This window comes from Opisthorchis viverrini (assembly GCF_000715545.1).
Source record: "Opisthorchis viverrini unplaced genomic scaffold opera_v5_34, whole genome shotgun sequence".
Classification (NCBI taxonomy): domain Eukaryota; kingdom Metazoa; phylum Platyhelminthes; class Trematoda; order Opisthorchiida; family Opisthorchiidae; genus Opisthorchis; species Opisthorchis viverrini.
Genome location: NW_008751690.1, coordinates 703,922 through 715,388, shown reverse-complemented (window position 1 = coordinate 715,388; position 11,467 = coordinate 703,922). Strand labels below are relative to the sequence as shown.

The following is an 11,467-nucleotide window of genomic DNA, read 5'->3' as shown; positions in this document are numbered from 1 at the left end:
TACAGTATCCATCAGCCAGATTTTTCACTAGTATAATAATAATACCTGCTAAGTGACAAATGGTCAAAGTTTGACAACCACTAGGAAAGTTCGGGTTTACCAAGATCCATAAAACTCCGCGAATCCAGGTACCGATTCCCAAGTGCATTGGCACACTAGAGTGACAACTGTCTGCGAAGTTAAAACAACAGTGTGAACGATCCTGTTTACGAGTCAACCACCTGTTTCGATTCAAGGTTATGAAAATGTATATCGGCCTCTGAACGACGGCACCAAACAAAAACCTAAAAAAAAGTTATTCAATTGATTTTGATTGAGCGTAAGTAGAGAAGTACAATGTGGGTGTCACTTTACTTGTGATCTGTCCTCACCTGTACAAAATCTTCTCAGTTCGTTGCAATCATAATCGCCTTGCTTTTCAATCACTACCTACTACTTTGGATCACCATTCTCCCGATATTTGACGCAGTTGCTAGCTGCCTGTCGTATATCTTGCCGCCATATTTCTCTAAATGGACGTCATACACAATCATGATAAAAAAAAGCTTCAACAATAACATCATGTGTAGTGTTCTGCCGAAAAAAAATATACTGCAATATCGCACTAGCTGAAACACGGGGCAGCGTTTGTTCAGAACATCCATTTGGAAAACACTATAAATGAGACGTTCAACCGGGATTCACTTTAGTCCTTCGGCATAAACATATCTGTGCCATATTCATGTTTCCCTAAATGCCCTCATTGTTTGGAGTTTAATTTAAAACATAACGGCAATATTCGTGGGGCAGTTATGTGGCAAAGAATGCTCCTATATTTGGTAGTGCAAAATCTTTGCTAGAAGAAATAAGGCAGTGTTTTTTACTACTCACAATGACACCTAACAGTTCAACAAGAGCAGCCTTCCCCCGCAGGTTTGAAATAGTAGGCTCCATTTCCTAATCACCCTTGATCACCAAACAGAGTGAAATAGATCCGAAAATACACCATCCCTTTTCGCAATTGACATTGTTACTTGGCAAAGGTTTTCGGCACTTTTATGGTCAAACCCGTCGGTGCTGGATATGTTTAAGCTGGTGGACAACAGCGTTGCTGATTGTTTTGTCAAATCTTGCATTTTGATGGCTGCCATGTAAATTTCTAAACAATGAGGATGATTGCCAAATATCTCAAGCGTTAGTACCCAGTGAAAAATAACAGGATTACTATTCCTGGTGACCTTGACAAATTCATTTTAAAAGAGTGATTTGGAAATCATCGATTGTCAGTATGTGGGTGTGTATCTGCAAAGGCCATGATTCCTTTATTCTGGCCGGAGTCCGGATGAAATTTCACACAACAAAACTGCCCCTGGTAAACATGACTTCCGGTGCTGCCTGTTTTACATGGAAGGAAGAAACACAGCCCTGGATGGAACGTTTAGCACAAATGGCCTTGTTTTGTGTGGTTCATCATGGCTTGCCCAAAAGTAGAAAAGTTGGAAAGTACAGAATAAATATGATACTGCACCGCTCAATACAACAAGCAGCATAAGTTCACTCATACGGAGAAGCTGATCAGCGACGTATAGGTGTGACAATTTTTCGGGTTAATCAGCAGTACGCATACTGACCGTGAAATCATCTGCTTGTAATATGAGTACGAAAATGACTGATGCGCGAAATGTAATGTGTTCAACTTGAATCTGTTAAAACGAGAGCCGTTCGTTTCACTCGATCCGCGAAGGCTATATCAGCCATTTATGCTATGTCGATTGTAACGTATCTAAACCGCTGGTCATCCGGTTGTCTGTTTTAACAGTTTATTGAACTGAACATTAGTTCACCAAATGGTACACCAGATTCTGGTATATAGATATGGAGTTATTCCAAGCCGAATGAACTTTGAAAAGCTGAGCACTTACTAATCTGGCATGCACTTCATTTTTGTCTAAAATGTTTCAACTTATGTCCTTTTGGACATAAAGATTTTGTTCCCATTTTCTTTTGCTTCTATTAATAAACCGTAGAATGCCTTTGCTATTGGAACATATGAACAGAGAAATTTTGCAATATTTTTACAATTCGTAACGTCAATTTTATCTAAGCAATAGTCTTTCGTCAGAAACAGCATTTTGAGATGATAAAAATTGGCTCATTGATAAAAACTGTTTTTGTGGCTAGCATCATGACTTAACGAAAAAGGAAACGCCCGAACTTTGATAGAAATACATTAAGTACCGAGATTATGGCTAAGTTAGTAGACGATTGTTTTGATTACTATCGTATGAAGAGTCAACATAGGCAACTGCGAATGACGTTGCTAAATTATCGGTTGCTACGGCGAATACTGATGAAAAATACAGCCAGCTGATAAACCTCAAACACGATAAAACCTGAGTAACCCTTCGGCAAACTATGGTGAAATTCAAATAAACACTTTTCCATAGTAACTACAATCTTGACTTGTCTGGAGATATGGGCAGATGCGCTGGATGGAGATGCTATGTCTCTGGTTATGAAGCATTGGCTCTCTCGCACATGGACACGAAGCTCACAGCTAACTCGAGTCACTTCCAAAATACTTGGGTGTGCACTTTCAACCAGTTTTACTGTGCATTCGAAAATGGAAAGATTCAGTGTTGCTACACGATGCATTTCCTAAGTACACATGGAGGGAGTAAATCAGTCGATTTCAAACGGCAGCCGAGAATTTTTTACGGATCACCCCCCTAGGCTCACCATTGTGATTAGATAGTATCAGTAAAATTCGCAGAGAGAAGTTGAGATTGCTAGAACCAGCAAAGCAATGTTTCAAATCCGAATCTGTGTTGACCTGCTGATTCGAATTCGGGTTTAAAAAAATGAGGATTACATCATTGAAACTAGCTATTTTCACATCCGATCACATTTGAATTTCTCCTGGTAGGTATTGTGAAAATTAGGGTTCACAAGTTCAACATATCACACATGCGTGAAACATGGAGTACAGCGTACAGAGCATAACCACCTCAGGGACATTAATGATCGTAGACTGAGCGTGATTTCTATCCGGCAATCTGAGTTACCTGATTGCCGCAATACATGGTTAAGAAGAACACGGAACTTTCCTGGCGGCTGACGCTCCGGAAACCACCCAACGTCCCCGTGGAATTTAATTCCCTAAAAAAACATTTTTTATAGAGGTATTAGTTTGTTTGTCAGCAGCTCTAACAGATAGCATGGAAAACAGTCCGGTGCATATAGAGCTGACTGTCTTTCTGCTCTGCCCACATGTGCGCATCCAACCCTACAATCCATTGTAAATAGCTCGAGGTCACAATACGTAGCCCATCTTTTACCTTCGGAACGAGGAGACTTCATTGTTTGCGCTGACTTAGAACACCACCTTGAAACGTTCATCGTACGGTACTTCTGATATGGCGATGCGTTCTGATTAAACTGTCATTGTTCATAAACAACGGCTCTATATGCACTTCTTTTTAGGGACGGAGAGTATTTATACGTTCGAAGTGGGTAGGGACAAGTATTTCCCTAGGAAAACGTCGCGATATCCGTCTCTTCAGACAAGTTCAAAGACTGTCCTATTCGACTTCCAGTACACCTGCAGAACCAGAAGACTCGTAGAAGCACTCGCTGGAAATAGAATCAAAAGCAACTTTTAAAATTCAGCATCAAGTTCATGGTGACTCTCTCTAGCTGTGGACCGACACCGGTTCTCAACAAACTAGAGAGTTACAGAAGTCGCGCGTTTCGCCTTTCATAATCTGTTTTGAACTTTTTGTTTGAGCGAAAAATATTAAATGTATTCTTCTCTTTTGCTTGTTTGTACTTTTTCAGATGTTAGGCATGTTATTTACAAAGGGATTGGAAGAATCCAATTTGGTTATGTTGCCTGACACTAGATTCTTGGAGACTGACATGAGCACGTCCAATTAAGCGTTCAAGTAGACTATCACTAACATGCCTCTTCGTCAGTTTGCGCAAATGTTTGTCATCTCAATTTCCTCTACCCTCTACCTCAATTTACAGCCTCTCAGTGTACCTCTCTACAGATTCGCTCCTCCTCATAGGACGTTAAACCTAACTCCAAGTAGATTTCCGTCTGCTCGTCTGACTCCATCTGGGGTGCTGACAATTTCACCTCTTGAAATTCCTTAATCCCCAGATAACATGTATACGTGGCCGTGAGGTAGCAAAGCACCAAAATCCCATAAATTGATTTTACACTTTACACTGCTAAATTCTGTCCAAAAAATAGACATCTCTCAGTGCAGGCTCAATTGGATTTCCGGTTTCCTTCAAACATACTGGTGAATGTGCGTATATTTGCTCTGCGGAACTCTCAGAACACATACACAGCACTTTGGGTAGCACTCTGACAGGTACAATCAGGAGACAAAAACGGGTGTACATTTTAATTAGGAAAGAGATAATGTTTCCAGGATCTGAAGATTATCCTTGGGGCAGCAGCACTATAAGGATTAGAGGAAAGTGGCCTCCCTTCAAGGCACCCCACAGTGGGGTAACTGTAGTACAGTTTTTGAATCGACACACAAACGTGGACGTTACAAAAGGTTGAGTCTGCTAAGTGTATTGCGATCTACTGAGCAGCATTAAACTGAATAAACCTCACCCTGGGCTGTCTAGTGGAAGATAAAAAAGATAAACCTGGCCGAGTTTACACTCGTCTACATTTCTCATCGTAGTCATTATCTAGAATCAATATGCCTACATTTGTAGGGTGCGGAAGCACAAATGAGCCTATTTGATGGAAGCCATCCATCTTTCACACCGTCAAAAGAATATTTTTATAAAAGACAAGTACGTCCTTGTCATGGTGTATGAAATACAACCATGGGGCCTGAAATCCATGTGTTTGTGAATTGTTTGGGACTTTTGTTGAAGATCATATTTCCATGGAGTATAAGCTGTCTGTTGAAGGACACAAGTTTCTGGCAAGAATTCCATGTTTTCAAGTTATCAAAGAATGAACCAAGGGTGATACAAGTCAAGTGACTAGTGGTATCTTCATTGGGAGAGTCCACACTGCAAACTGACCTACACTTATGTTTCAGTCGCTACGACATTCAAGATATCGCGATACATGTATATATTTGTAATGTCCGGAAACATCACAAACGAGAGATTCAGGAGTTCCAGGTGAGTCTCTCGAAAAATCAAATTAGTTTGCAAATGAGTGTATATTCGCTAATTTCTTGCAAGCTGGTTTCAAGTAGAACATAAGGTTGACGGAAACTCGGGAACTGGACCTTCCTGATGAGCCCGAAGTTGGGCGAAACCGGTCGTGGATTGTCGACAAATTTTCAGCAAACTTATGAGTAGTGCATTACAGATGTCCTACACTTAGTTAGGCTTCTATGTGAGACCACCCCAAATGGCTCAATCCGAATCACCAATGGAATCTATTGAGTTGCCGTGTTTATGTAAAGGAACGCCTAACAAATCCCATGGATGAGCTAACGTATGTCCAAAATGTTTGCCTAAAATACATGCATGAAAGAACACTGTTTAAATTTACATTTTGCTGATGTCAAGTAGTGACATACAATGTTCGTCCGATCCCCCAACATACTTATCAAAATGCTATTCCGCATCGGACCTTCAGCGATCTGTGGACGTTCGCTCAAGGCTTCACGAGACGGCTAAAGTGGTGAACATCACTAAGACGACGCCTTAGTGAAGTGTTTGACATCCATACTGTGGAAGATTTCGAGCAAAAACAGAATACCAGCAAAACAGTGCTTCTCAATCGTTATCCCAGTTTTCAAAAAGAGAACAAGAGCGTCATGCAAAACTCATCGAGGAATCTGAGGTTCCGCTGAAATTATTTTGCGCAGTTTGGCCGATCATCAGGAGAGGCAGATTTGTGATAACCGAGTTGGGTTTCCCTCTAGCCGAAAATAAATAGACTTTATGTTTACGATGAAGCCAATTCTTGAACACTGCCACTCCTGCAGGTTTCTAAGGTTGGTCGCTTTACTTGACCTGAAAGCTTCTTTCTCATCTGTCGATCGTCAGAAACTTCCAAATTGTCCGGCAATCTAATTTCGTCTCTTCCAAATTTCTGTCCTTTGTCAGGGATCAGAATACAAACTTGTGTGGGCGCGTAAGAGTTCACCACGTCCAGTGGTGTCAACGAGACTATTCACGTTCACCTTTTCTTTTCAACTTTTTATTGATGTGGTGCTTGGAACCTCTCTGTCTGCTTCTGGAACTTCGGGGGCCAAAAGTGTTCCCAGGACGTTCACTCAAGGGCAATAATTATGCGGAAGATATTGCTCTCCTTAGCTTAGATCCTTCAAAAATGCCAAACATTTTAAACAAACCAAGTGACTGCAGGACGTTTTGGCACGTACTTCACACCTGCAGAATGTAAAGTGCTTCTACAAGCCTGTATGCGATCAAAACTGACCCTCATATTTGCAGGGGAACCAATCGACGTAGTAGATAAATTTGTTTACCTGGGCAGTTGTAAAAGCTCTGACGGTTGGCTGGAGAGGGGATTAGTCCTCAAATCGGGAAAGACAAGAGAGCTTTTGCCAACCTCCGACATCTATCGTCCCAATGTGACATGAATTTGTCTGTCAAGGGCAGAGTTCACACTGCGGCAAGATGACCACAGTGCATTAAGGATCAGAGACGTAGAATGTACGCGTAGTGGACAAACGAAAGATGCCAGTGTTTGACCATTGATATCTCCAAAGCATTGGTTTGACCTCATGGGAACATCGGATTATCAATGCGTAGCTACTCCAGCTGGTCCTAAGAAGGGACTCTCACGGGATAGATCAATCACTCAGGCCTCACGAGTTACACTGGTTAGAACATGTACTCTGCATGCGAGAATACCGTCTGCCTCCCAAAGCTCTTTTTGCCCAGCTCTGTACTGAATGTAAGCGACCGGGAGGTGAACAGATTATGACCTGACCGCGATGTACATAAACGCTAACCAGTAAGATTAGTCCTCGGATGCCTGAGTGAGGATCCCGGGACTCAACCCACTAATGGCTAATGACAGTGACAGAACTTTCCCAATCGCGCAGTCAGTGGCGCTTGTGAATCAAAGCTATCCCCATGAGCGCGTGGCTACACAGTTTTCGAACTAACGGAACATGCCATCGCCTGCAAGGCTTGGTTGTGTGTTCCATACTCTCCCACAACTCTGTGATCGAAATTTTACCAGCTGGAACCAATGTGCCCATGGTACACTGATGAGTTGACTGACTGAATTTATCGGCCTAGAGAGTGACGGCATACTATCCGGAAGGACTGGATGGGTAATGTGCTATTTGGGTTCACCCACCAAAACCTATACAGAAAGCTTTAATGATCCCATCGGGTTTGAGGCTGCCTTCTCTGTTGTAAGTTGAGAAGTCATAGTCCTTTAATCAAAAATCCCTTCCTGCAATGGGTTGGAAATGGAATACATATTTTGGATGACATCTAAGAAACAAGAACCAACTTTCCAGCCAAAATAACTTGACAGACCTTTTTTACTGCTGGCCAGATGCTGATTCCATAAAAAAATGTACCCTTCTGCAATATATCTGTGCAAAATCACTACAGCGTGCTTACTCTCACAATGCTACGAGGATAGTGAAAGTCAAGTACTTGAAGACCTTTGCGTTCACTATATTCGAAGTTCTTCAACCTTAAAGGGATCGTTTTATAAAATTCACTATGATAAAGCCGCAATTCTCAAAGAATCTTCTATGCGTACAAACTGGTTATGGCACAAACCTTAAACCTACTTCTCGAATTTTGTACCGGCTTTTCATAAAACCACAAATTGACTACAATGCTTGAGAAGTTAGACATCATATTTCATGCACTAATCATATGAATATCACAGCTGCCTAATTTAATCGCAATCTACCTGTATTATTGAAGCCTGGCACCTAGGCAGAATATCAGGGGTCTTGCTTTGCTAGCTTCTTATCATTCCGTAAGTGTTCATAAGGATGTAATGCCTGGCTTGAATAATAACTTAAATTTGCTGTAAGCTAAACTTACTTACCCCCCACTCCTACCAGTTTCAGATATCAAGTGAAATTGTCGTGCAGACTGTGTATATGCTATTAGTTTTGAAGGAGTTTATCTAGCACAAACAGAAATGATGAAAATGCTAAAGATTGCGTTCTTGCTTTTTGTACAGCGACATTCGCCGGCGTATTCAACATGTGGTGAATCTCCGGAGGATCTGTATTGTATACAGTAACAATGTTGGAAGCCACAACCAAGATGCCTTTGGGCTTAGATTTTTTAGCCACAAATTCTGCAGTGATTTGAGTACGTCATGCACGACCACTGAGTTCGAATAAATGTGGTGCCTCCGTCGAGATAGACCTTGACAGACGAGCGAGTAGTAAATCTCAGTTTCTTACCATGAGGCACGGAGGTGGTTGCTTGGGATTATGTGAATTTACAGGCCAAATCTCCGTGACAACCTTAGCACAGTGAACAGTTTCTGCAAGGCACAGCATACAGCAATGTACGCAATCAAGGAAGTTCCAAAAAGTGAAATTCAGGACTCAAGAATGTTCAGTGTAGGTTGTGGATTGCAATAGTTTTCAAATGATTCTGTAAAAACACCCGGCATAATTCTGCTTGTTGGGAGTCCTTTACGCGAAAGGAGTCATTTTTTGAACGAGATTCCATAGCGGGCAGCTTTTTGGATAAGTTTCAGAAACTCGCCTTCCATACGCTTTGAAAGTAGGTTTGGATCTGGTTAGTTCCACTGTGATCTACACTCACCTCATCAGACGGAGCATTTTACACATTGATGACTTCGCTAGCAAAGTGAAAATGCAGTGATCCATCATTTATGCAGGTGTTGTGATAGTGTCCATTGTTTTCAGGGCGCGAACACCCGTTCGTCCGACTGATAGTAGAAAATTGCGTAAGTGGTGGAAGTGATCATTGGCTCACAGCATATGCCGGTTTATCAACAGGTCAGAGCTGGCTTCATAACATTCTCACATAAGCCAATCACCAACGCTAATAGAGCGGTCGCTGAAGGATGCTTAGGAACAGTCCAGTAACTGGTAAGTTACAAATGAGCGGAAGTCGGAGACCCATATGTAATTGTGATCACTTAACGGTTCCGTGTAGCTTGTCAAAATTAACCGATACGAAAATGAGTTCAGCACACACTGCTCGTCCACAGGGGCCGAATTCTTCCTCAGCTTACAGTGACCGAACTATCTGTGTGGTCAAATTTTGAAGGCTGCAGATCATGGTACACGGATGTTTCTATGCATAAGTACATCTTTCTTGCTACGAAAAAAGTTCTACTGAAGTGTGGTTACGACACATCCGTCGGCTAATTTTCCTTTGTTCCTTTAACGCAGTAGGTTTCGTTAATAGCCGAAACTTACTCCATAAAACACGGAGTCTTGCGTACGTATGAACAAAACTCCTCTCACCCGCTAGTGATTGTCACGCACGAGAATTTGCGCGTCTTAAGCGTTCTTATCATCCCAAGGAAATGAATTGGCGAGCCTACTTGTCAGTAATTCGTTTTCACTTGACCGTACTTATTGAAAAGTACCTGCGCGGAAACCGGGCGCAGATCGAGATTTGTTTGGCCGTTCTGAACATTTCCTTGGCCCATTAAAAATTTTGAAGCCATTTTTTCATCACATCTGACTACGGCCAAAGTAATCATATGATCAGGAGACACATGCGGATATGTCAACAATTGAAACAACGGGCATAGTTGCTTGATCGCGTGTGCCAATTACGCCATGCCAATTTGAACGTGACTACAAATGGAGAATTTTAGCTGTGCGCTGATAAACCACAGGCCGGAAGTTTGTGCTGCACATCGGCTGGACGAAGTTCAACTCCCCACGCATTTGATGGCATAATTGCGGCTGACCAAAGCGTGGAAAACGCTAAATAATCAGATCAAAAGGATTGCGCAGGCAAATGTAATGTGAATGCAATCCCACTGATACTCAAGCGAAAACAAATCAATGAGACTTTTTGCACCTCCCATCATTCCTCGTATGTTTACACACATTCTACTTGAATCCGACAAATTGTGTTTTCCCCACGAATCTCCATAAAATTTCTGCGTGCCCCTACAAAACATACTACAATTCACCTATCGAAAACGGAAAACTTCGGTTTGTTCACCGTGCCTGAAACAACAGCCAGGATATTTCCATGTTTCGTTTGTCTTCTTCTTTCCCAGTTGTTCCAAAGCAAAGAATTTGTCATGTGGTCCCGCGAGAGAAAGTCAAAGTTCGTGAGTCGGGCAAAAACAAACTAGGATGTTTCCGGATAATCCTCATCACACCCCACCACTGCCTCTACTAGTGGAGCTAATTTAATACGACATTCATCTGGTCCCAGCGGAGCTTCCAGCAAGTGAACGACCTGGCCAGAATGAAAACGTGTGTGACAGATGCGCGTCCTCATACAAACAAGTGTACAGGCCCTTGAATTCTGTTGTAACAAACTGTCAAATTTAACGTTTTTCCCCCTAGCTCAATTGTGTACAAGTTTTTAGATGACCAAGTCGAACATTAAACCAGAGAATGTCTGGAAAAGTTGGTGATAACGGAGGCTGAAGGTCTGAATTTTAGACCAAAAGTCTCCTTTGATGAACGCTGATGGGAACAAGCGAGTTTGAACTGCAACTTACTCTATACTGGTGATTTGATAGGATGCGAAAGTGGTTTTTCTATGAAGATTCCAAAGCGACCGGAGCTGGTCTATTCTGAGTATTTTTTTACCTATGGTCTAAGCCGCTGCAATCAGGCACAGTAGCATGTAAATGCCTATTTTTCCAATAAACGCGCAAAATACTGATTTTCTTGGGAAAAAACAGATGGAGAACCTTGATACATATCTATTCTAAACATGCATTGTCTCTCTTATTATAGGCTATGGTGATTCGTCATTCTTTCCGCTTCCACCAAAAGTCACGCGACAGCTGTTTTACATTATCCGACTATCCGAAATTCACATGACCTATCGCTTCCGGTAGAAATTCAGATTTCTGGAATTCCCTAGTCATGAGTACTGATGTCATCGTCCAACAATAACACCAATCACTCATAGTGACCGCCTTCAAACCTCAGATGAATTATTATGATCCAGAGGGTTTCAGGTTCACATGAGAGGACGTACTTCGTTAGCTTACATCTAGCCTTCCTGAAGAAGGTGACGCATACATTTCTGAACCATCGAGATTAAATATAGGTTGTTAACCGTTAATTATAGCCGGTATATCTTGTAATTGTTGCGCCACGCAAATAGACGACGTCGAGGTAGCAGCGCGCATCAAAATGTTTTGCCGTCTCCTGTTCCGTTTCTCCTGTTCAACAAGCGCCATCAAAAATTAGGAAGTGGGTTTGAAAATTCGCTTTCTGTCGTACAAACCTCTTCGAGCACACTGCATCACGAGCCACTCTCCGATTCCTCGATAGGATGCACCGTTTAAATCACCATACTTGTT

General features: G+C 42.0%; 1 protein-coding gene across 1 annotated transcript in view; it reads right to left on the bottom strand.

Moving 5' to 3' along the window:
* The window catches only part of T265_02662 (hypothetical protein), a gene marked incomplete at both ends in the record, with an annotated part of 57,738 nt that overhangs the window by 17,563 nt on the left and 28,708 nt on the right, over positions 1–11,467 (bottom strand). The window lies entirely within an intron of this gene.